This window comes from Phasianus colchicus, chromosome 1, assembly GCF_987193195.1.
Source record: "Phasianus colchicus chromosome 1, bPhaCol1.hap1.1, whole genome shotgun sequence".
Classification (NCBI taxonomy): domain Eukaryota; kingdom Metazoa; phylum Chordata; class Aves; order Galliformes; family Phasianidae; genus Phasianus; species Phasianus colchicus.
In genome coordinates, this window is record NC_143436.1 from 68530415 (window position 1) to 68555829 (window position 25415).

General features: G+C 38.8%; 1 protein-coding gene across 2 annotated transcripts in view; it reads left to right on the top strand.

Annotated features, from left to right (window-relative positions):
* The window catches only part of RASSF8 (Ras association domain family member 8), a 78828-nt gene that overhangs the window by 17956 nt on the left and 35457 nt on the right, over positions 1 to 25415 (top strand). Inside the window, exons 1-2 of one of the 2 annotated variants that reach the window (XM_031597169.2) lie at positions 4128 to 4283; positions 21727 to 21825. The gene's annotated coding sequence lies outside the window, so the exon portion shown is untranslated. Of the gene's footprint in view, positions 1 to 4127; positions 4284 to 21726; positions 21826 to 25415 lie in introns of those variants that run through there. The other variant, XM_031597168.2, reaches the window with a different exon arrangement.

Genomic DNA, 25415 nt, shown 5'->3' on the forward strand with positions numbered 1-25415 from the left:
CATCCACCCAGAAATGAGAAGTAGTGGTCATAAGGCAGGATGGCTTACTTCATGACTACGGTGTATGGTGGATGTTCTCCCACTGAATTAATTGGAAAGGCAAATGTTGAAGCAGAGCCTGTGAGATGGAGAGTGGTTTGGTTTTAAGTTCTGAAATCTGTTTGTACTGATCCAAGCTTCATTTCCATGGAAACAGGAAGTCTAGCGCGCTCATTTGTCAACTTCAGCTGCCTCCTGGCTTTGGGGAGAGTAAATTGTTCCCTTACGCTAACCCTCTCAAAATCAAGAGTTATGCTAGCGTATTAATAATGCTTTTTTCTTTTTTAAGGAGACAAATAATTATGACAATTCTTTCACGCATTTCATTTCAGGAAGATGCTTAACATTAATTGCTTATAGGTCAGATATGAGTGTTCAGAGTTTGTGCCAGGTTACCTAACTTTGGATTTATCATGTACATATATGTAATATATAAGATTCATATTTTCTTTCCTGTTATTGGAGGATAGGAGGAATGGTCCTCATTATGGTGTAGTTTTTACAGGTTGTGAAGCAAATCCAGCATTTTGCGTATCTAGAAGGATCAAATCTGACCTCTGCTTGTCTTCTCTTCAGTTCTTCTGCCTGTAGTAACACAGGTTTCTTCCCATGCTTTGCACCAACCCTGGAGTATATTGGCTCCAGCAGCAGCTTATCCGTGAAGACATCAGGAATCTGCAGCCTAAGTGAACCTGGGACTTAACTGCATTGCCTCTGTACAATGGATATCTGAGTGTAGGTTATGGTTTTGCCAGCAACGTGGCACTTCCAGGCCTGGTCTGTGTGGGGTTTGTAGCAGCAGAATGGCTGTGTCAGCCCCAGAGGAAAGCAGGTGAAGGCCTGACTTTCTGGAAGAAACCTTGAAGAAACCTTGATGGCTCTCCAGGTTTTGATGTGGAGTGGAGGTTATTGAGAAGATCATGGAGAACACAGAGTGTGTACTGCTATCCTGTGTTGAAGACAGGAGTTAATAGGAGAGGCTTGCAGTCCCTTGGCTAAGCATTCTCTGTTTTGAGGAGGTAGCTCTTCTCATCTGGAAGATTTTACTGGTTAAATGACTTCTTTTTTTTTCCCCCAATGATTTGTGTGTACTTTATCAGTGTTCCACTCGGAGCTGCTTTTGGCAGCATTAAAATTGCTGGAATTACTATTCAAATGAATTCAAATACTATTCAAAGTATTGTATATTTCTGTATTTCTGTAATTTTTACCATTTGCTTTATTGTACAAGAGCTCAACACGGTATTAGTATTTTGAGTGCACATAGAAACAGCATTATACCAGACTTACAGCCAGAAGTGTGTTGGCTTATTCTTTCTTTTGTAGAACAGTAGTGTTAAAACAAACTCACAAACACAAGACAAGCAAAATAATCCCCGCTTCTATTAACTCTTTGGCTGTTTAGATTATGTGGGTGGTTAATTCAGGCTTAAATATTCAGCCATGAGTTGTTCAGGATAGATGACCTTCTGTGCAGGTGATGTCTTCATTGAGCACAGCTGTAATGCAGGCTGTGCTGGATGCGTGTGAGTAGAAACAAGGTTCTGTGAAGAGCTCCTCTCAGATTGCTGTGCCGTAATGTGGAGGCTTGAAAGAAGATAAAATTGTTTTGATGGGTAAATAGCCCTACTGTAAATATATATTGTTGTCAGTCATCTTTAGCACGATGCCATCTTCATCTCAAAAAAAAAAAGCAAAAACCCACACAAAGTGGTTCTGAAACAGTACCTGAGATCTTAACTTAGCAGAGGTGTTTAAGTACTTAAGACTAAATTGTTTGCAGCCTAGAACATAGATTAGCTTTGTACACTTCAAGATTTTTCTCATCTGACAAAAATATCAGTTCATTTTTTTTTTTTCCCTCAATAAGCATCAGGTTGATAAACTAAATCTTGCCAGCAGAGGATCAATTGATCTGGAAATAGTTTTCTCTTATCACCTGAAATCTCCTGGAAAGGTGTCTCCCTGTCTTGATCCCTTTTTGATTCTAGTTTTCAGTGTGTTTATTTAGGTGCAGCATAATGGGCTTAAGGGGAGCTGTCTTGTGAATGTGGATCTTCACAGCTGTGAGGGTCCAGAATTGCTCTGGAATATTGAGATCTTTCTCTGCAGTGACTGAAATTCAGTTGGAATTTGCCAGTGTAGAACTAAGGGCTGAAAAGGAGCTGGTAACAGAACTGATGTGCATTCCTCTTAAAAGTGAGATAAAGGATTGGGGAAGAAAAGGCCAAAAGTGACTATAAATGAATAATTATGTCACTAATGTAGCCAGGAAATCTTTTTGTATTAAGAAACATGTCAGTATCTTCAATATCTTTCAGACATGAAACAAAATGATGATTATTGATGACTTTTCTGTTCTAATCTAAAAGCTAATGACAAACTTTAAGGAGGAGCATATACAAGCTATGTTTTCTTTTGACAAATATGCGTCCCAACAACCTGCAATTAAATGCCAAAACAGTAAATAATCCATTCGTCCTTAAAATGCTGTAGAACACAGTTCCTGCTCTTGCTCAGCGTGAATTCAAGTGAGTCTTGAGGTGTAAAAACTTAAGAAAGCTTAAACATGAGTTCTCTTCAGGCTTAGCAGCTATTTATTGGGACAAGTCAGGATGTGTGTGCCATGTCAGACAATTACTCACTACTGAATGGTTGTTCAGCTGTGTATTTTATCCCTGTGGCATTTAGATCTTTTGCGTTTGCTTAAATATTCTCACTTCCTGTAGGTTACAGACTGAAGAACAAAGAAATCAATTCAGTAACAATGGAAGAGTGCAATTGCATGGAAGCTGTGTGTGATGCAAATGTGTTGTAACTGATGAAAAATCTCACGGTGTTTCTCTCACAAGTAGGAATAATCTTACTGGCCCACTTCCAGTGAGAGGAATGTAAACGATGATCACACAGCACCAGTGGAACAGGTAGTGTGAATGTGAGATTTTGGTTGTTTTCATTGTTTGTAAACAGCAGGTGGGTTTGGAAAAGATGCAGGTGAACAACTTCTGAAATACAGAAATGCTGAACCTCTTCTTGTTTCCTATGTCTTAGGCACTGTAATAATGTTTCTGATGCTGTTAGTCAGTTCTTGGTGTCTGCAAATAGCTGTCTTTTCCACTCAGAATCTAAGAGCTAGGATTCTCATCCACGTCATTCTTGGATGTAATTTGCTTACCAATAGTCACACTGCTTGCATTATGCTACTTATTTTTAGAAGGCTTAAGGAGTTGTATTGTAATTGCATTACTGTGCAGAGTGGTCTGATGCATTATCCAGTGTGTACTCAGTCCTGGTCAAATGGCTTTTAATTGCATTAAAAGATAACCTAATTGGTGCTTGGAATATATGTATTTTCCCCAGATTTAGTATTTGTCAAGAACTATGAGTGCAGAAACAAATAGCAGCAGCCCATAGTCTGGTACTGTTACACAACTGAATGCGAAGAAAAGCACTCAAGCTGCTCTGGGCCTTTCATATTTGGCCATCTTATCTTTAACGTAGATGTGAAGTTGATGAGAACTGATGCTGCTTTGTATAGAGACCTCATATGCTATCAGTGAAAGTGGATGAAATTAAAAAGCTCTTTCATGTCTTGTTTTTCTTGGGCACATGAAAATGTTAGTAATAGCAGGCATGCAGTTCTGTTTGCTTTCAGAAGTCTATTTCTAACTCCTTCTGAAGACATAAGGCTCCCTTCCTTGATGAAGATGATAATGCTAGTTTATCCATGCCTTGGTTTAAAAAAAAAAACCTCTTTCTGTTTTGGTGACTTAGTTCTAAATCTTCTTTTAGATGTAAGGAAATGATAAAACCATAAAGTGGAAATTATCTTTTGTCCAGTTTTTCTACTTATATGTGTAAGATGCCAATTCTGAAGTCCTTAGAACCAGTAATTGTGATTGCTTTATGAACAGGATCCATAACCTGATGGGTTTCCCACCCATCCCTTGCAAAGTATTACTTCTCTGTTTGTGGCAGGTATGTTTTAGGTAATGTGTATGTAGTTCACATGGCTGGCTAAGGTTATCAACTTGTACACTCCAAGTTATGTTTCTGAGATTTTCTTTTGTATCTGTATTGCAGCTAGCCTTGTGGGATGATCTTATATTCACTTTCATATGGTGCAGTAGAACAAGGACCAGCAAGAGTCAATTCTGTACTTCCAAGGGAAAACTCATTTTGTGTGTATCTGATGTGAGCAGTGAACTGTGTGGATTATTTCTTTCTGCTGCAATGGAAATAAGGTATTTCATATCTCCTCACATCCTAAAACAGAAATAAGAATTTAAACCTGAATAAATGACAATGACCAAATCTTGGCTTTGTAATTAAAATGCAAAGTTGCCTTTAAATTTTAATCTCACCGTGCTGTGCTCCTAATTTGTAGTTTATCCAATGAGTAATTTTGACTACAGGGTACCAATCAGTGCACCTTTAATATTTTTGAGCTAGCCAGTATTTTACAAATACATCGGAATGACAAACTGTACATCTGTGTACAGCACAGCTTTTTGAATGCAGCTTGGGTTTAATAATTTGTTTCCTAAAAGGAATGGAGTATCTATGGGAGGGATATATATGCATGTTAAAGACAGCTCTTTTGTAAGGGCTTGATGAATCACTGTGTCTTGCTGCACTGTGAAAGGCAACTCTGAGTTAAGAATGAAATGCTCTGCAGTTCTGGGATTCACAGGGGTCTGTGTCAAGACATTTGAAGACACTAGAACTGAAATATATTGATGACAAACACTTAAGTTGTATTCTCCAGATTGGTTCGTATTCACCTCTCCAGTTTTAGCAGCCCTTCCCTGTATTTTTCAATTTCTAGGACTTCCTCCAGAACACTGCAGGGTTCTCAAATTATTTTCCAGTGATGCTTTGTAGATATGTATTATTGCTGCATTTTTAAATGAGATTAAATGCTCATCTCTACGTGTGAGGAACTTTTAGAACTCTGTGTTCATTCTAATTTTTGGATTTGTTGTTATATAAAATATGCTCATGAGATTTCTCTTCTGAATATACTGTTTCATTTTGATGAATTAACCCAATTCTAGATGATGGTATAAAAGCGAGTATTTGCGAGTGGGAGTGATAGTGTGGGTATGCCTCATCTTTGAGGTTTTCCTGTGAGGCTGCTGTCTACACTTTGTGTTTAATCTATGCAGACTTGCTGCTGTGATGAAGAGCTCTTGTTGTAGCATCTATATTATACTAAATGTTGCAGAGTACTTGTGCATACATACAAATTGGATGTATAGTTCAGTTTTGCAGTAACATCCAATGGATGAGGTACTCTTATATTCAGTTGATTGCAGCCATACTTTTATTGTGTTAAAGTCAAGTAATGTAAACCAATTTCAGTAAATGTTGGATAGGAATCAAATTTGAAAGAGTAAACTTTTGGCTGAATTGTTATGAGCTGACTACTAGTTCAGTAATGAAATAATTGTTGATACGTTAAAGGCAAACTGTCAGGAGAGTGCTGATTCTGATTTCAGTGTATTTAAACTGAGTATAATTAATAATTAGCAGTTATGTAGCATTAACAATTACTTATGAATGCTGCAGCTTTGATTGCTTGGGAGACTTCACTCAAAAAATGTATTTGTAAGGTTTTTATTCCAAGAATCAAGCACTAAGGATATATGCATTGTTTATTTGTATATGTGAACATACTGTTAATCCATTATAGGTAATGTATGAAAAGTCATTCTGAGAGTGAAATGAACCAATGTGTTTGTCTTTCATCCCAAAAATGTTTCGTCGTTAAATAACTGCTTGATGATCCTTAAATTTAAATGTAATAATCACACTTGTATAGGGAATTAGATCCAATGCAAGGTATGTGCTTTCTTGTGCTTTTTCCAGGTGGATTTCTTGTAAGAAGGATGTATAATTGGAGTAGAGAAATAAGATTTTTAATTATTAAAAAAAAAAAAAAAAAAATTATGAAAGTTTCATCTGGTTAAAGTATATCTGAGGAAAAATGAGTGAATAATAAGGATGTGATATTAGATGTTTCTTTCTCAGTTGCACATGTATAGATAACTCTTATGGCTCCTTGTCTTTGTCAGTTTAGCTACCTCCTTTAATGAAGTGAGCTACTTAAACTTTGCTCTTCTGAAAATGTTTCCATTTAAACCAAGATGTTTCATGGTGCCATTGGCTGGGCTGGTTGCACACAGCCCCTTTTGCCTTCTAATGCATGAGGCATGGCAAGTGTGAGCGTGCATCCAACATTTAGGGAGATCAGGCTCTTGATGCCTGTTGCTGATCTACATTTCAGAAGCAGCTCTTCTTTCTACGAGGAATACTGTTCCAGATCTGTAATGCTTTGCTGTTTCAGTTACCTCTCCTGCTCTAGCCAGAACTGCATGTCACAGGCAGTGCCTGTTGGCACTTGGCTCTTGCACCTGCCTGCTGAGCACCAGTCTGAAGAAAAGCTGGTTTCCATCATCTGCACTTTGCACCAGCATCAGTTGTGTGAGGAGATAGATACCTCAGCTGTTAAAGTGCAGTTTTCCAAAAGCTGTATATCAGCTGTATATCAGCTATTAAACTTCCTTATCAAAATGCTGCTGAGATGGCGCTTTAAGCAGTGAATGCAGTAGCATTTAATTTCTGTGGCATGTGTTAAAGACCACTGGCTTTTAAACTTCAATTGTCATTCCCTCCCCCCCTCATTTTACTTCTGAATATTTCCCATGAAAATTTATCTTACTGAATGCATTGAATCCATTTTCTATGGATTTTCTAGTTACTTGCTTTTCTTTGACTATTACACAAATGCAGAATTACATGAAAACTGCTTACATCTACCTGTCTTATAGTAATGCCTGCCTCACAGATTTGGACTAATACTAAGGACTATTTCATAATGATCCTGAAATAATTTGGCAAAGGAAGCTAGTACTAACCTAGACTGTTTGATTTTTGGAAGCAAAATGGCCTTTCCGTCAAATGATACACGTTGGCAAGTTAAAAGTGCCTTTGCCCAATGGTGTTGTCCATGCTTCCTTTAGCACAGGGCATCTGCTGAGAAATTATGATTACTGAGTAGTGTTGCTGCCCTTGGAGCTGATCAGTGGAAGGTGGCTCCAAATCAGCAATAGTTTCACTTGAACTCTGATGCTAGAAATAGGGAAGTTTTAACACAGGCTGTTGGTGCTATTGCAGAAACCCACCTTTCATTTTACATTGTAGAATTATTTAGCTTAGTTTAAAACTAAGTCAAATATGTGTTTGTCACATAATAGTTAAAGATATAACTATAGTTGTGTTTTTTTTCACAGAACATGTATTTCAAAAGGAGGTGGTACTGATTTTCACTCGATGTTCTTCCCCATGTAGCATCTTCATAAGGACCTAGTATGTGAACTGTTGCAACTTACAAGGGTGTTATTGAGGTTCCTTGTGGGAGTTAAAGCTTCCTGCTTGCTTTGGAAGTGAATGCTGTAAAAGGAATAATTAGTGCTTTGTGCTGCTCTCTTTTTTTGAGGGTGGAATTCTCTTATGTCACTGTGGGAATTGGTGGGAGAAGGAAGGGAAGAAGGAACTGGACAAGCTGATGTCCAGTGTCTGAGTAAATGTAAAAACTTTCTTTCTTTTCATCACAGCTACTGGAGATCCTTAATCTTAAATCAGGGAGAATGTGAAAGTACAGCAAAACATTATGATTAATTAATTGTGTAAATGATGATGAAAATAAGCGTGGATGTGAAATAAAAGCAATTTTGAGTTAGACCATGTTATGTCAGTAATGCGGGGCAACTGTAGGTTTCCTTGGAAATGCTGTCAGTACTGCTTCTTTTACAGCAATAGAAACTGCTTTCACCTTGAAGGAAGGTAATCTGAACGATGTACAAAAGCCTGCTTAGAGTAAGGGCAACAACGGCAGTATAGGAGAATGCAACAGAGGTAGTGAAAAGCCTTCAACCAGAGATGTTACCTTTTTGGAATACAGGAGTGAAGTAACTGACTTATTGCATTCTCCATAGCATTTCAAGAGGCTGAGAAGACTGATGCTGAGTTACAGTACTTCAACAAGCTAAGGTGCATCTGCTCAGCTGTGGTAACTTTGCGCAGCCTCTTAACTGTTCTCCATTCGTGTTAAAATGCTTTAGTAGAAATGTCTTCACTTGAGTTTTAAGCTAGTGGGCCAAGACTAGCAACTCCAAGTTCAATAATGCTCTGCCTTCTTAATCTTGGTGCTTGTCTTGATGCACAGTGAGTTAAAACACCTGAAGTTTTTAGATGTCTTAAGTCTTTGAATGTGAGCTTGTAACTCCTAATCTGCCTTCTTAGTGGAAGATGTCCAAAGAAATCTTGTCCAGTGTTTAAGGAGTTCAGACTGCATTTCCATTGTAAAATTGCTTGTGGCTAAGATGCTGAACTCCTGCCACAGTATCTATATGCACCTGGGAGCCTTACACTTAAACTGACTGAGGTGGGATGCTAAGATAGTTGAGTATATGATCATATGTAAGCAGTAGGTGTTTGAAGTAGAGCTTCTTTCTTATTTTGTCTTGGAAACTTTAGGCTGGGGAGAGTTGAAATGACTGAAATGCCATTACTATTATCTGTTGCAAATTAACTTTGCCAAGAATTACTGTTTGTGACCTCAGTTAAATTCTTGTAAGATCAGCATCTTGTGTGCAGTAGTGACTGTGCACACATTATCAAAGCCTTCTTTCTAAAAGAGTAGAGAAAAATTAAGTGCAGTGAGATAGGGATGAGATGGATCAGACCATTCACACTACCAGTGAAAGCTAAAAATGCTTGTAAGCATATTGAAGGAAGATACTGTGTGTGAAGTAGTAAAACTGGATGAATCCATCAGATGGGAAATAGTTGCTCTTGCATCTGCTGCTTTAAGTCAGCTTGCAGTGATGTTTGCCTAGTGGTGTAATAGGATGGTTTGTAAAGCAGCATGTGGATTAGAATTTTGCCTTTTTTCTCGTTCAGAGATCTCCAAAGACCAGCAGAGATGAGCCTAAGAATCGAACAGTGGTTTGTTTTGGGGATGAAGCATAGGAAGGAAGCTGTGTATGTAATAGTGGTCTGTTTCAAAAGTATCAAAGGCTGATGGAAGGATTACAGTCCAGTATGTAAACTGGCAATCATGAGGGAGCAACCTTCTCATGGGAGAGCTGAGGTATGGGGCACCCTTTGTTCAGGTTGTTTCATCTGGTCCTAATTGGTATCTTAAGGTCCTTTCATAAATGATACAAAGCATAAAGGGGAGAAGTACACTTTTCTTCCCCCCTCAAATAATTTGCAGTGGCAGCACTGTACAGCAGACCTGTGGTGAAAAGTTTGGTCGCCATGGAACTCTACTGAATAGTATGGTTCTTTGTGTCATGACAGTGTGATTTTACTCATATAAGTACTATTCAAGTGTAGCAGCAAGACTGTATTTTTAAGTGGTTGGGATCATATTCTTTCTAGTAGCAAGCTGTGTCTCTTATCCTCTAGGATAATTTTCAAAGATCAAAACATCTTCCTATTCAGTCTCTTGTTGTCTACCTTTGGTATTTACCATTTTGCAAATATCATTGTTTGGGGATGTTGAAAATATGCACTCTTTACCATTGACTCTTGAACTTTTTGCATGTACTTGAGATGCATTTGTCTTCAAAGAAGAATCGATGGCAAGACCTTAATAAATTGTTTCTTGTTTTTAACTGAAGTCCTGTAAATTGCAAGTCAGGACTGATGAGATTTAGTGTAATCTGCATGGGATCTGAGTTAGTGTTAACTTGAAAAATCCACAAATGCTGAAATAACTTCATTTTTCTTTCCGTGGATTCCTCCTAGCTGTATGCTAGCTGAGGAGGAATTAGATTTTTAATACCTTAATAATAATAATAATAAAAAAATGCAGTTTTGAAACTAAATAACTTTTAGATTTGGAGAGGATGGGGAAAAAATTAAAATGTATGTATCTAGTTGAAAAAGGCAGCCTTGGTTTTGCTGAGTCGCTCATTACTTTGCTGCTTTCTTACGTGTTTTATCAAACAGACTGATTTTCACAGTTTTGCAGACTTAGCTTCAGGTTTGCAGTGATAGAGCACAAAGCTGTGTTTGGAACTGATTTTGTTTTCCACATCCCTCTAGGGGTCTTCCCACTTACCTCTGGTGAATGGGCAGCAGAATCTACCTGAGCCTAATCTGTTCTTTGAAGCACATCATTGCAGTGAAGGAAAAAACTGTTTGCTAGTTCTTACATGCATCAACATGCATATTTTTACTGTGCACTTGCCTCATAAGCCTTGCAGCTGATTAATGGCTGAAGTGTGTATGTACCTCCCATGTGGTACAGTGCATTGTCATTTATTTATTTTTTTTTTACAAAAGGAGTTTGTGGGATTTGCTGATTTGCTCCTCTAAATCAGGGGAGAAATTGCCAAAGAATTCTGTAAACAGTGTAAGGCTTGATAGGCTTTATTCTTATTTTTATCTGTTATTTCAACTTGTTCTGCTAATTGCAACAGGATCTGAATCCTGCTTTTGAACTTTGAAGGAAAGCTTTCACTTTCTCTTGGCTTATGTTTAATTTTAAGTAATGATTGTCCCCTTCAAAAGTAAATAAATTGTTGTTCCACAAAGGAAAAGCATCTGAATCTAGGTGGTGACTTCTATTTTGGCCTGAATGGAGGCGGTGCCAGGACTGCATATGTCAACTAGAACCTCGCTGTATACCCCTCTCTGCCTCCCACTAGAAGAGTGTTTCTTGGCTTGAAATGCTGATAAAGACAAGGCCTTGGGGTTATGAAGAAGGCTGTCTCTCCTTCTGGTGTTCTAATTTTTGAAGAGACAGACTAATTAAGCTTTTTTATCTTTATTTTAAACATACTAACTAACATACTTTGTGAGAAACCCATTACCTTCTTGACTGCAAGATAGCTTGTTGTGCTTTCTTGCTTTGGTAAGCTTGATCAGTCACTGTAAGGGTAGCTTCTCTCCATCTCCTGTTCCATACCTTGCAATTATCATCCATCCATTTTACCTTTTTCAGAGAATTAAAATACTGAATGGTAGGAATTTAAGAAAACCAGTTTTTATCACTTTTTTTATAGCTGGAATTATTTGCATTTAACAACCACGGTGGTTTGAGATGTGAAGAGATTGACTAGATCCCTGTTCCTGGTCTTCTGCAAGAGCTAGAATTCTGCATTTTTGATGATAGTATGGGCTGCTGCTGTCACTTGTAAACCAACAGCCTGGCTTGGTTTTATTTTTCAGGGATGTTATACTTATCAGGAAACATGTAGCAACTTGTAAGCTAATTACTAGTGTCCTTTTAAATGTAGAATTGTGTTGCCATTGACACAAATTAAGTTCTGTAGTTGGTAAAGCAAAAACTTGTATGCTATTAGATAAGCAAATTTCCAAATCTTCAGTGGTGTAATCCACTGATTGGCCATTTCTTAAAAGCTGGTCTTAGTTCTCCTATATGATAATTAACTGCAAGTCAATGTCTAACAGGAGATCATTATTACTTCTGAAACTGTGGGAGTCTAATTGCTTTCTACACAGTTTCTCTAAGTAAATCTCTTTGCTGAGACATGCTATAGCTTCGCTTACTGCTGTTTGAGGTGGAGGTAATGGCTTGTGATATAGAGAGAAATTTTTCTACATCTCCCACATCTGTCTTACACATACACCTATGCAAGGTCCAGACATCCATGAAATTCATTCCAGTGGAAAGATTACTTCCAGACGATTGATTAAACTTGCTGAGGAGTGCAGCAGAACCAGCAAAAGTCAACTTTGTGTTTCTTCCATCACCTCATTGCTAATTGCAAGGTAAAGGAAAGTTATAGTCAGTGGCTTCCACTGACTGCATAATGAAGTAAGAAATTAGTGCTCCAAAGTATCAAACAAAAATCTGATTTTAACTACTGCTACTACATAACATTTACTTGATTAGTAACAAACTTAGTCTCACTAACAGTTCTTCAAATACTTGAAGGGGAGAGAGAGCAGAGGTAGGCTGAAGGTCTGATGGAGGGTGCTCCTTATCAACGAGGACAAGTGCTTATAAACAAAACTACAAATCTGCAAGATTTCAGGCCCAGTGTTCCTTTCTGCAGCTGCCATCTGTGACTGTTTTTATAACCATGAAATGCCTAACAGCTGTATACTTCAGTACTTTCACCTTTTATTATTCAGTGTGTGTGCTTTCATTTATAGATATTTGAAATTCATTTAATAGAAGCTGGCTATTTGCAAGCACAAACTATCTCCAACTGTTTCCTTCTACTTCCTTTTATGCATCAGCATGAAACCTAAATTAGTGAGGTTTTTTTTTTTTTCTTCAGTACCTGAAATATAGACCTCTAACATACTGGTGAAAGTGTGCCAAGTCTCTTTAGCCCTTCAGCACTGTAACTTTCCCTTATCTGCAGAAGAGCCCTCAAGAGGCAGGCTTTCTGGTGTTCTATATGACTGGAAATTTTGTCTCAGTATGTAATCCTTTCTTTGTAGACATGTGTTGATGTGTGCAGGGAGGTATTCACTGATCCTTTATGCCATTTTAGCACTAGTGAGCCATATGAAACAGCTTGCACTGTAGTTTCATTGGTGCATGTGTTATGCTGCACTGTTAGGATGTAAGGTTTTGGTTCTTTTAAGTCTGGATTTGATTTCTGACTCAGCTCGCTATAAATTGAGGATAGCAATGTCAGATAAGAGATGGAAAGGGTAGGGAGAATAGTACAATTTTTGGCTGCAGAGCTGACTTCTACTTCAAAGTGTTAATGGAACTGTGTGCATTTGAATCACATGTGAAGATTGAAATGCACTGCATGCAAGATGGAAATCGCAAAATAAACTGCTCCAGGCCTTTAGAAAACAAGGAGTTTCTGTATCTGCTGGCAGTTTTGCTGCTACTTACACGATCTTGTGTTTCACTTTTTCCTAAGTAATTATAAAAAGATTGGAATCTGGAGATTATTGGGAGTAAGGTAGAACTGCATTTGGAAGTCAGCTTAAAGTAACCCCTTAAGCCCTCTGGGGAATCGCTTTCTTGCATGACAACTTTTCCAACTAACCTTTTGATACAAAAATGTAGAGACATAATATTCCTGCCAGTGTTAGAGACAGAAATTATGTGAAACTCAGTTTTTGAGTTGGTTTTGGTTAATTCCTAAACCAAACTGATTTAAGTTAACAGATTATTTGTAGTGACTAGTGCTATCTTCCATCTTTTTCTGTTCCTGATGTGGGTTTTGGGAACTACGTGACTTCACTGTTCCTGTAAAAATAAGACAAGTACAAAATGAAGTAAAAATGACAAGTACTGCTGTGGGAGCAGAAAAGAATGACCCCGATCTGCAAAGATGACAGCAATCCTTCTTATTTTAAAATAAAATGGCTCTCTAGAATTGACTATCGATTGCTATGGTGTGCAAATAGCAATTGGGGTCTCACTGTGCATGGGAAGTAGTCTTATTTCTTTGAGTGTTATTATATCCACTTTTTGAGAATGCAAAGAACCATTGGATACTGCCTCTACATTATGATCAGAGTGTATATTGAAATACTGTTAATACTTCATTCAGTTGTAATGGCCAGCATGAATGTTCAGTGTCAAAGGAAGTGAATTTGTTTATTCTTCAATTGCTGTTGCGTGCATGCATGTTCCTAACTACATTAATGCACGTGAAACAGGTATCCTACTCCGTTTTTTCTCCCCAGTTACTTTAAACCAGATTTATCCTTAAGAAAAGTTGAAGTGAATTATACTCTGCTACCATCTGTACATAACCTAAACACTTTAATAGTTGGATGTCTTGTCCAGTTATACTTTTTCAGAGATTTGCATGGTTAAGAACAGAATATCCTGAGTTGTACATGACCCCAAGAGCCACCAAGCCCAACTTCTGACTCCACAAGGGAGCCCCTCCACACCCCCTTCCCCCCCCCCCCCCCAAAATTCAAACCCTGTCTGAGAGTTCTGCTGGTTGAACTTAGGTAGCTTGTGTCTGTGACCACTGCCCTGGGGAGTCTGTTTCAGTGCCTGACCACCCTCTGGTGAATAACCTTTCTCAATATCCATGTGACATCTTAGCAACATGCATATTTTAACTTGTATTGCTTGTCTAAAAAGCCTCACCTATAAGATCAATAGTAAGTGATCTAACATGACATGCTTCCTAGTGACCTGCAGTCCAAACAAATCAGCGGATGTGAAAACACTGACTCAATTTCAATTCTGTTAAACATTCTGACTGTATTACCTTAGCCTCTTTCTTTCTTTAAATATACTTTCTCATTCTTGTTTTTCTGAGAATCAGTGCAAAATATTTATCTGTATGTAGGCTTGGCAAGTATTTGTGATGCTGTTTAAAGCATTAACTGTAGAAGGTAAAAACCACACAGTTCCTTTCAAAGAGAAAAACAAGTGTTGGAATCATTTTTTAAATCTACTGAGTGAGCTGTGGCTGATCACAGAATCATAGAATGGCCTGGGTTGAAAAGGACCACAATGATCACCTAGTTTCAACCTCCCTGCTATGTGCAGGGTCACCAACCACCAGACCAGGCTGCCCAGAGCCACATCCAGCCTGGCCTGGAATGCCTCCAGAGATGGGGCATCCCTCTTCCAGCTGCCTACCCATTTGGCCTTTCTGGCTGCAAGCACACACTGCTGGCTCATGTCCAGTTTCTTGTCCACCAGAACCCCCAAGTCCTTCTCTGAGGGAAGATCTCCTTGAGAGCAGCTCTGCAGTTTGTATAAATACCTGCGATTGCCCCAACCCAAGTGCAGCACCCTGCACTTGGCCTTATTGAACCTCATTCTGTTTTTATGGACCCACCTGGAAAACAAATTAAAATTTTCCTGCAGGAAACAATCAAAAGCATGCCTCCTATCTGTAAGTGTAATTTTGCAATGCATGCTGTCTTAAGAAAAGAAATATGCTGGCATGTAAAAGAATTAATAATTTCCGTGCTATTATGCTAGTATTCTTCCAATTTACACAGAAGGAGAGAAGATCATAGGGTCATGTAGTGGAGCCATGCAGCAATCTCAGATTTATTTTTATATAGGTGTCATTATATGGTTGCTGATGGATAATTTTTGATTAATTGTGATGAGAAGATAATTGGGACCATATGACCCAGATGTGGTAAAGACCTCAGCTTGCAGCACCCAGCCTTCCTCGCTGCTCTGTCCAGAACTTACCTTTCACTACAGCCTCAAGGCATGAACAGATCTGTTTGTACTTTGGATATGGTGGTGTATCTTCTTAAATCATGACCTTCAGGTTAATGATTTGTAGCTGTAGGTTCCATATGATGTCTGCAGCATTTCATACTCATCATTACCTTGATAGAGATATAAGTTGACTTCATGGTTCTCCCATTACCCCATAGAACTGACCAAAATATTCTGACCGTGGTAGAAGTACAGATGTTTACTTTCTGATTAACGATTCAGTTTTGAGATTCCTGTTTCCATATGCTTTTCCTTTATGGCTAATTGCTACTCAACTTCAGCAAAGACAGTAATGGCTTTCATTTTAAAGATTTCCTGCTTGTAGTCAAGGATATTGCTTTCCTGTATTTAAACGCAGAAGACTTCTGAAAAGTCAGCTTGGTTCCTTTTTTAATGCTATTTCTCAGTAAGGTCTTTTTCACCATTGTAAACTGCTTTTTGTTTCTCCTAAATTTACTTTCAGCAGGGGATTCCTTTTTTTTTTTCACATGAGTTGGGATGTCATTCAGTAAACTAAAGAACAACTGTTAGGGAATGGAGGTGGGAAAAACATTGGTGGGAACAGATACTCAAAGCAGCCATTCTGAAGTTTCATATTCTCTGAAGAGGTGACCAACGCTTTTGTTCAGTTTGCAGGTGCTTCTTTTTTGATAATTACAGAACTGCAGGAGTTGGAGTGGGCCTCTGGTGATCATCTAGTCTAACTCCCTCCTTCGTAAGGCAGGTTCCCTATAGCAGGCTACATAGGAAAGCATCCAGATGAGTTCTAAATATTTTCAGAGGAGACTTCACAGCCTCTATGGACAGTCTGTTCCAGTCCTTTGCTACCCTCAAAGTAAAGAAGTTTTTCCTCGTGTTCAGGTGGAACTTCCTCTGTTCCAGTTTGTGCCCACCGGCCCTTGTTCTGTCAGCAGGCACCGTTAGAAAGAGCCGGACCCCATCCACTCGACTCCTGTCTGTTAGATATTTATAAGCACTGAGAAGATTCCTCGGTCTTCTCTTCTCTAGGCTGAATGGTCGCAGGTCTCACCCATTCCTCTTAAGGGAGATCAGGCCCCTCATCATCTCTGCTGGACTCTTTCTAGAAGTTACCTGCTTTCTTTAACTGGAGTGCCCATGTTCTAAATGTAGCCTTACTGGAGCAGAATAGAGGAGGAGGATCACCTGTATTGACCTGCTGGCCATGCTCTTTTTAATGCATCCTGGAATTGTATTGGCCTTTTTAGCCACAGGGGCACACTTCAGGCTTGTGGTCAACCTGTTGTCCACCAGGACACACAGGTCCTTCTCCACAGAGCTCTTTTCCATCGGGTCAGCCCTTAACTTGTACCAATATGTACAGTTGTACCTTTCTCTTGCCCTTGCTGAACTTTAGGTTCCTTTCTGTCCACTCTCCAGCTCATTTGGATCTTGCTGAATGGTAGCACAGCCTGCTGGTTTGTCAGCCACTCCTACCAGCTTCGTATTATCAGGAAATTTGCTGAGGGTGCTCTCTATCCCTTCATTCGGATCACTGATGAAGATGCTGAGCAAGACCAGACCCAGTACCAGTCTTTGGGGAATACCACTAGCTGCAGGCCTTCAACTATACTGCACCACTGATCACAATCTTCTGAGCCCTGCTTATTCTCAGTCCACCTCACTGCACGTGTCTGCCCCACACTTCCTTAGCTTACCTATGAGGATGTTATGGGATACAGTGTCAAAAGCCTTGCTGAAGTCAACGTAAGACAATATCCACTGCTCTCCCCTCATCTACCCAGCTTGCCATGACGTCATACAAGGCTACTTGGTTGGACAAGCGTGATTTCCCATTGATGAATGCATTCTGATGACCTTCTCTTCCATTTGCTGAGGGATGATATCCAGAATAAGCCATTCCATCACCTTCCAAGGGACAGAAATGAGGTTGACTTGTCTGTAGTTTCCTGGATCCTCCTCCTTCTAACTTTCTGAAGATGGAACAACATCAGCTTTTTTCCAGTCCTCAGGCACCTCTCCTGTTTTCCATGACCTCTTAAAGAGGATAGAGGCTAGGCAGTCACTTCTGCCAGCTCCCTCAGTCCTCATGGGTGCATCCCATTGGATTTGTGTGCAGAGAATTTGCCTAAATGATCTCTGAGCAGATTGTCCCTGACCAAGGGGAAATTTTCCTTTCCCTAAACTCCCTCTTATCTCCAGGGCCTGGGATTCTTAGGAGGCAGTCTTAGAAGTAAAGACTGAAGCAAAGGAGGCATTCATTAACTCTGCCTTTTCAGTGTCCTCTGTTACGTTACCGGGGCACCCACCTCATTCAGCATTCCCGAACCTTCCTTTTGCTATTGACATGCTTAAAGAAGTCTTTCTTGTTGTCTTTGACCTTCCTCATCAGATTTAACTCCAAGTGTGCCTTAGCCTTCCTTGTTGTGTCCCTGCATGACCTGGCAATGTTCCTATATTTCTCGCATGTGTCAAGACTCCTTTTCCACGTTCTGTAGACTTTCTTCTTTTATCAGCTCCTTGCTCATGCATGCAGTCATATACTCAGTTAGATGACATCTTTGGTTCTCTTTTCTTCCATCATCACTAGGAAATCTCTTTTCTTCTTGCTGGGTAGGCTCCAAGGTGTAATGCAAATAGTTGCTTGGGACAGCCAGGGATAGCAGAGTCTGCATGTGTCTCAATGACATCTGAGAATACAAGAATGCTCTACTCAAAAGTTGTTAATACAAGTAAAGAAAATTAGGTCTTTGTTTCCTCTGTCATCTCTTCTATGCTTTTGAATTCTCAGCTTCTTACCCTCTTTGAGCCCATTGAGTAGATGGAAAGGAAATGCTTTATCACATATTTGCATTATACACGTAGGTCACTCTGAAAGTAACGCTTCCTATTATTTCCATGGAAACTCTAACAGATACAAAAAGCATAATAACGCTGTTTATAGTGCAAATTCTCAACTACAAAATGCTATTTTTCAACAGAGTCACTACCGTTTACCTATGCCTTTTTATTGGGAGACGTACAAGAGCCTGCATGCTGAGCTCATCAAGATCTGCACCAGCAGCACTCAACCCACCACCTCACTGTTTGGTCTCCATAAACTTCAGCAAGCGTTAATGAGTGTTGATGAGTACCATTTTTTTTAGCACGGGGGAATTAAATTCATTCAACTCCATATGATTGTTTCATCCGCACTTCCGTGTCAGATACTGTTTTGTCAGACTGCCCCTCTGCTGCCATCTGTCACGTGGCGACAAAATTTGATGGGATATTGTTGGGAAGGTTCAGCCTCTACTGCCATAACGGCAACATCTGTTGGTGTGGGCCAACATCACAAAGTGGGAGGTATTAATTTGAGAGCCGCCCTTGTACTTGCCCAACAGTGTTTACATATATACTCATACACACATGTATATATATGTGTGTGTGTGTGTGTGTATATATATATATATATGTATATATATATATGTATATATGTATATATATATAAAACAGAACTGAAACTGCAGTTTAAGGCTTGCATACTTCCAATCCCTAAACTGAAGCAGAGTCTCAAGTTTGTTCAGTTTGGTGAAGCAATGATTGTGCTTAGTTTTCTTTATGTTGTTTTCCAACTCTTCTCCCCTATTTCGCCTGAGAGGGAGACCTTCTCACCTGCAAGAAACAGAGTTTTCCCACTTAAAAGAGCTAGAAATCGTACTGTTTTTATGCTTTCTCCCTATCATTGAGTTCCTTGCATGTGCAGTGTGTGTTTTTCTCTTGATCTGAGAATAACGTTATCATCTATGCGATTTTACCAATCTGGAGATGTTTTATGTATCCTGTTGGAATTGGTCATGTTGATTCACCTTGATAAATAAGCTGACCTCTTGCAAAGCCCTATGTTGTAGCATCTCTCATCGGAAGATGTTCCTGTTAGATACCTGTGAGCTACTTCTGGCATTTGTGTGCATGCATCTACTTAGCAAACAGCAGGAATAAAATATGACTTTTAATGCCTACCTACTTCTGCTGATTGAAAAAAAATATATTGTTTTTTCACCCTGTATGCTAGGGAATCTGGTCAGTGGTTCATATTGAATCCCTGCTCTTATATTTAATGAGACTGGATGCTTTTCTTGTTAGCTCAACTGACGTGCATCTTTTTTTTCCTGCTTCTTTTTACATCTTTTAACAAGTTAGGATCTGTTGCAAGTAAGTACTTGATTTAAGGTTCCAAACTACAAGTCTGTAGCGTGAGCACAAGAATACTTTTAATATTTTCCCTAGGACTTCAATAGGCCCTCTTTTTTTTTCTGACTAAAATACATAAAACTTCTCTGCTAAGATGTCTGGACTGATAAAGGGAATAAAAAACATCTTTTCCTCCAACAGTGGCTTGATTAATGGATTTATTGTTTGCAGAGATTTTGTCAGGAAGCCATATGGCTTGAGGAAAACAAGGAGGAAGTGGCTGATGTTGAGAATCTGATTTAATAGGGGTCCCTAAGGACACAATGTGGCTCTTATCCTTACTCCTTTGCACTCAGTTTGTAAAGTGGTCTAAGAAGAGCTTTAGTGCTTCAGCAGAGCTAAAGATAATAGGTCTCTGTTTGAGTGGAATATCAGACCCTGCTGCCGGATCTGCATCACAGTGGCTCAACTCTCAGGGCAAAAACCCACTGCTCTTATCCTTTTGTTTGAGATATTCTCGAGTAGTTTGCAAGGAACAGCAATTGAAATGCTTGCTTCTGGTATCTTTGGCAGTTGATCAGTTGGCACTGGTGAGGACAACTTTACCATCTCAAAGCTGGGCTCTCTGTTTGGGGTGAGATGCTATTCTTTTCTTTCCACTCTTATCTCTCCTCTTTACTCTTCCCTTCCTCAGCAAAATTCAGGCAAGTATGTCTGTGTTCTACAGTCAGGTTTATTATAATCTAATGTGTATATGGAGTTCAGTAAGTAACTGAAGCTTAGATACTTGTGATTCAACCAGATGTGATGATTTGGATGTTCAGCCTTATCTGTGACAGTTTGATTCTAGTTATGAGTACTTGGCGAAAAAAACTGAGTGGAAAATTCAAAGCAATGTTCTGGAATGTAAATGCTAGCAACTATGCTAAGGATGCTAACCAAGCTCTTCCTTGTGTGAAAGTAGAGTTTCTCTGCTGAGAAGCATAAAGTCACCAAAAAGCACTTACGATCACTTCAGAACTGAAATGAAAAGTTCATGTGAAGCATTAGCAATTGTTTGTGGGTTTGCAGAATCTGGAAAGCGCTGGACATCACTTGACAAAAACATTGCAGCTATGCAGAATTCAGTGAATATTGCTATGTGAATGAAAGATAAGTATTCAGGCTGTACGTGTGCCTTAAATCTCTGGAGGTCCTAAACATCCTATTTAGAAATTTTGGGCCATGGTGGGAGCAGTAATTACTCCCGGAAGGCTTCAGTGCATTGCACTTGTAGTCTAGTATTACAATATACCAGTCTTTCCTTTCTAAATCTTTAAGAGGTTTTTTCCTGTTGTTTTCTGGCCATTTACAACATGCTTATGCTGGAGTTGCTGGTTATTGAATCTATGGCAAGTACTAGGGGAAACACAGTTTGCTTTGGCAGTATTTGGTGACTCACAGCAGTGGAAGAGGACAGGCTAAAAGATGCAAGGGAAGCTTCTCTACTTTAGAGCTAATATACACTGCTGTCAGAGTGAAGTTTCTAATTAGCATTCAATATAACATATATGTTCAATTGAAGTATTATTCAGAAACTCTTCTACAGAGGTTTAAAAATGACCACTTTTCACACGTTCTCCCTGGCTATGGCATAGTATTAAGCAATGTTTGTAGGCCTGGCACCATCATGCTGTTAAACATAATTGTAGTAAGCAGCCCTTGCAAGCTGATTAATATTAGTCTTAGTCAGCTGCTCAGGATTTGTTACCTTTTGCCTACTTTGTTTGATTCCTTATGTATGCATATGTTAACTGAGATCTACCACTACAAGGGAGGCAGTGTATGCAGTTCGTACAGTCTGTATGCACACAGGGGTTTTTGTATCTGGAAGACTTCCAATTTGAGGATTATTTTCTTGAAGAAGAAAATTAGGAAAGAAGATTATTTCACAATCTCTTATATTTACAATATAGCAGTGGCAGATGCTCATGACTACCTGGTGTAGTGTTCGGTATTTCATAACGTTCTGGAAAGCTGATGAAATGCTGTTTACCACATTTAGTTATTTATAGCAGGAAGATGTCACACCTGAAAAAAAAAAAAAAAGTAGCAAATTAAATACAATACTCTGTGTTCCTTTTAATCTATTTGAAAAAAAAGAAATTCTAGTTTTATGTAGCTGTTACGTTACGTTTTTCTTAATCTGTCCACCCTTGCTGGGGAAGCACTTGTTTCAAAAGCAGTAAAGGGAAGAGTGGAGAACTATAGCTTCACTCTTGAGATAGTTATACTAATTTATAACATTTCTTTCTTTTCTTTTTTTTCAGCAAGTGACCTTGTCAGCAGAGCTGGCCCTTATGCCTGAAGCAGCAGATTGCACTAAGTCCTCTGCATAACCAGATATCTCCATCTGTCTTCACTTGCAGGTAAGAAGTTATGACAAATTTCAAATAAAGAGTTTTCCTTCTCCTTCCTGAAAATGTTTGTACATAAAGCACACCAAGAACCCTAGAGCTTAAAAGTGTGTGTGGATATACTGACATCACTTACTTCCTCAAGTTAGACATCTGAGCAAGATCCCAGCTCCCCTGTTCTGTGCAACATTTGCTTTCTCAAGGTAGTTGTGTTCTGGAGCATGCCTGTCATGGTCCTGCTAAGTTTACTATTCATATGATGATGTGATTCTCATATGTATTTCCTCTCCACCTGTGAGTGGAGAAGACCTGATGCCAGCCTGCCTCTGAGGAGAGGGCCCTGAATGAGAGGAGACTCTTGTCACTGGCTCCTAGTTGTCAGACCTTCTTGGACAGCTCTCTGTCAGCAACAGCTCCTTGGTGGCCTCTTGTTAGGCAGTCAGCATCTTGCTGTATGTAGGTTTTGAGACAGCACACTGCAGCTGCCTCTTCGTGCAGGTGATGTGTGTATGTGTGTTTAAAATATAATGCTGGATGTAAGGAGATATCCTCAGTTTGGCAATTGAGATACTGCCAAAAATCCAGAAGAGATGACAAGAAAAGAAGGTAGTACCAGATGATTTTTATGACAATGTGATTAATTCTTGACACAGTAGAAACTTTGAATTAAATGAATGCTATACAAATATATACTGTCAGATTATGCACTGGCAATTATTATTCACATTGGTTTGAATCCTCTGTTCTGTGCTGTAAATTAAGATGGTGAAGCAAATATGGGAGACTCACTACATTCTATGTTCTATGTTCTACATTCTGTGAACGGAACATAGTTAAATTTGTCTATGCGTTTGTTGTGAGTGCTACTGAGTAAATTCCTTTCAGTGGAGGAAGTCCCTGGCTAGCTGCCAGATAACTGGAGTATCACTCCTTTATCTGTGACTTCACAATGAGGCATGCAAGCTATACTCTTTGAGTTACATTATTGTACCACAGCAGGATATATGGGCATGCAGAAATTTCATCAAGATGATGCTTGCCCATTGTCACATGGGGAAGTTACTTGTGTACCTTACTTCTTAGGAGTAAACCAATAGTTTTACCTCATAAGCATCACTATTGTAATTTACTGTTACTTCAGTTTGCTGTCTGTTTTAGGATGTAAGACAAAGAAACAGCTGTTAGGATGCAATTTATTAAAGCACTTTTCTCCTGAAATCATGGAGTCAAATAGATCTTTGTTCTTAAAAAAAAAAAATATCACTTTTATTCAGTGTCAGTTGAAACATAAAGGTTAGAAAAAAAGCTTTCTACCCCCATATAAATCTGTAGTTGACTCATTTTGTATAGTTTCTGTGGTTTGGTTCCCTCATCTCAGATTGTAAAAGAAGTGGAAGTTTTTTCGAGGAGGATGATAAGGATGATGAGAGATGTGTTCTTCCAAATGAATTAGTTTCTCACTTTGTATTTCTTTGTGCATGTCATGTAAAACAGCTCAATTTCTTGTTGTTAATAAGCATCAGCGCCACATTTTCTGTGTGTTTAAGCATTCAGACTTCACTTGTGTCCTGCAAATCTGAGTAACTACTGAGTGATTTGTGACTTACATTGTGCAGGAGTACACAGTGCAGGTGTCTTTGACCCTCCCGAGTTAAGAGGTGTTTCTACTGTATGGACTCAAAAATTCTGGATGAAGTACCCCTAGATCTATCTTCCTGCCATGTAAATCAGGGTGGAATTTTGTTTCCATCAGAAAGTCCTGGTTCACGAATCAGAAAATATCTTGTTCATTGATCTCTTTTAGTATTCTTTTTTCTCTGTTCCAGTCTGTTCAGCTAATCTACTGAAAAGAGTGAAGAGGTAGAACAAGTTCCTGGACACTGTGTAAAAGGAGCTCTGACTCAGAGTGCTTTTCCTCTGACTTTTGGGGAAATTCTCATTGAGAGGAGAAATAATTTCAAATGAAATGTGTTGCAGCTCTCATTTTCATTGCTTCTCTCGTGTGTTTCAGTTTACTGCACATACACCTTTCATCCTGTCTTTGGATTGAGTCCTTACAGGAAAAAAAAAAAAATGATGACAGTGTTATCACTGGGATCCTTGAATTTTGCTGCATTCTTTGGATTACAGAAAATGCTTTTCATCTCTTCAGCCTCTGTAACCCCTCCTCCCCACTCCAGAACTGAACACCAAACAATGCACCTCTTGTTCCCTTGCTAACTGTTGCAGCTTTATAATGACCTTGTACTTGTTCTGACCGGTGAGATACCATAGCTGAAGTTGAAGATATTATGGTGTGTGCATCTGTTTCCTTCCTTTTTGTGACTCATTCACATTTTTATCATGTGTAATTTCTTGCTGTTTCACTTAATGGTTATTTTTTTCCTCCTTCTTTTTACTGTTCTGTGTAAATTTGTCATTATATAAAACTCAGGCCTTGTATTCAGATTTAAACGAATTCACAATTGTAGAATCTGTAGTAAAAACGTCACAAATGCATTCCAAGTTGAATGCTATTCTATTTCTGTTTCTGTAGATTGTTTCTGAGGAAACACACTGCTTTTATGTTTAAAAATGTATATATTTCAACTTTTTCAGAATTAGGATCCTGCATTTTCTTGCTAACCCTGGGCAAACTGGAAATAGAGTGTAAATGGGGAGAATATGCCTGGAGATAAGGGCAGAACTACTGATGATAAATGATGGGGAGGGTGCTGTGTGGAAATGCTATTTACGTGCAGAGACAGGAAAGCCACTCTTTATGCTTCAAAAATGTTTGATTCTTTCTTTATCGTTTGGGACATAGGTTGCTGGATCCCAGCCCTTAGTGTTGCAAGCAAACTGTTTCATTTATCTGTTCATGAGTTAACTGCGCTTTGGCTAGGTTTGCATCCTCTCACTGCTCCACTTGCTGGCAAGGCTTTTTTCTGTAGAATGGAGAAAACTAATGGGATTATGGATTTAATTTTAAAGTTTTTAAAATCTTTTTGAGATCACAGTGTGATTTTTTTTTTTTTTTTTTAATTGACATATCGGTCTCTATAGAATTCTGCAGTATTCTTATCTTCAGAGTAGCAAGACACAGAGCTCATGTGATGAGCATTGCTTAAGTGGTCATTACACATTTGAAGGAAAAAAATATGTGCATATTACTTTTAAAACTTGGAACTAATAACAGCTGAACATTTCTGTGTTTGCATAGCAATGACTGAAAATGTTTTACCAGCCAGCAAATACAAACGTAGTATTGATTTCTGCACTAATTGCAATGCATGGTAGTCATTTCTCTGGCAAGAAGGCAGTGCTGCTTTTGGAGGTATGTAGTTCTGTTACGATCTTCTTTCTCCTTTTCCATTAAGTTTCAGCAATTCTGCACATTACTTCCTACAAAAGATAGCTTCAGAACGTTTAGAATTGGGAATTCTAGGCTTTCAGGAAGCGAAGTTTACCTTTAATTTTACTTGTGTAGGAAATGGGTTTTAGTAATTAATATATTGAGGAAATAAAAATAACCATTGAATGGAGTCAGAATCTATCCCATTAGTCAAAACTGCAAAAATAACACTAATATCTTTCAAGTAAATCAGATATTTCATCACTAA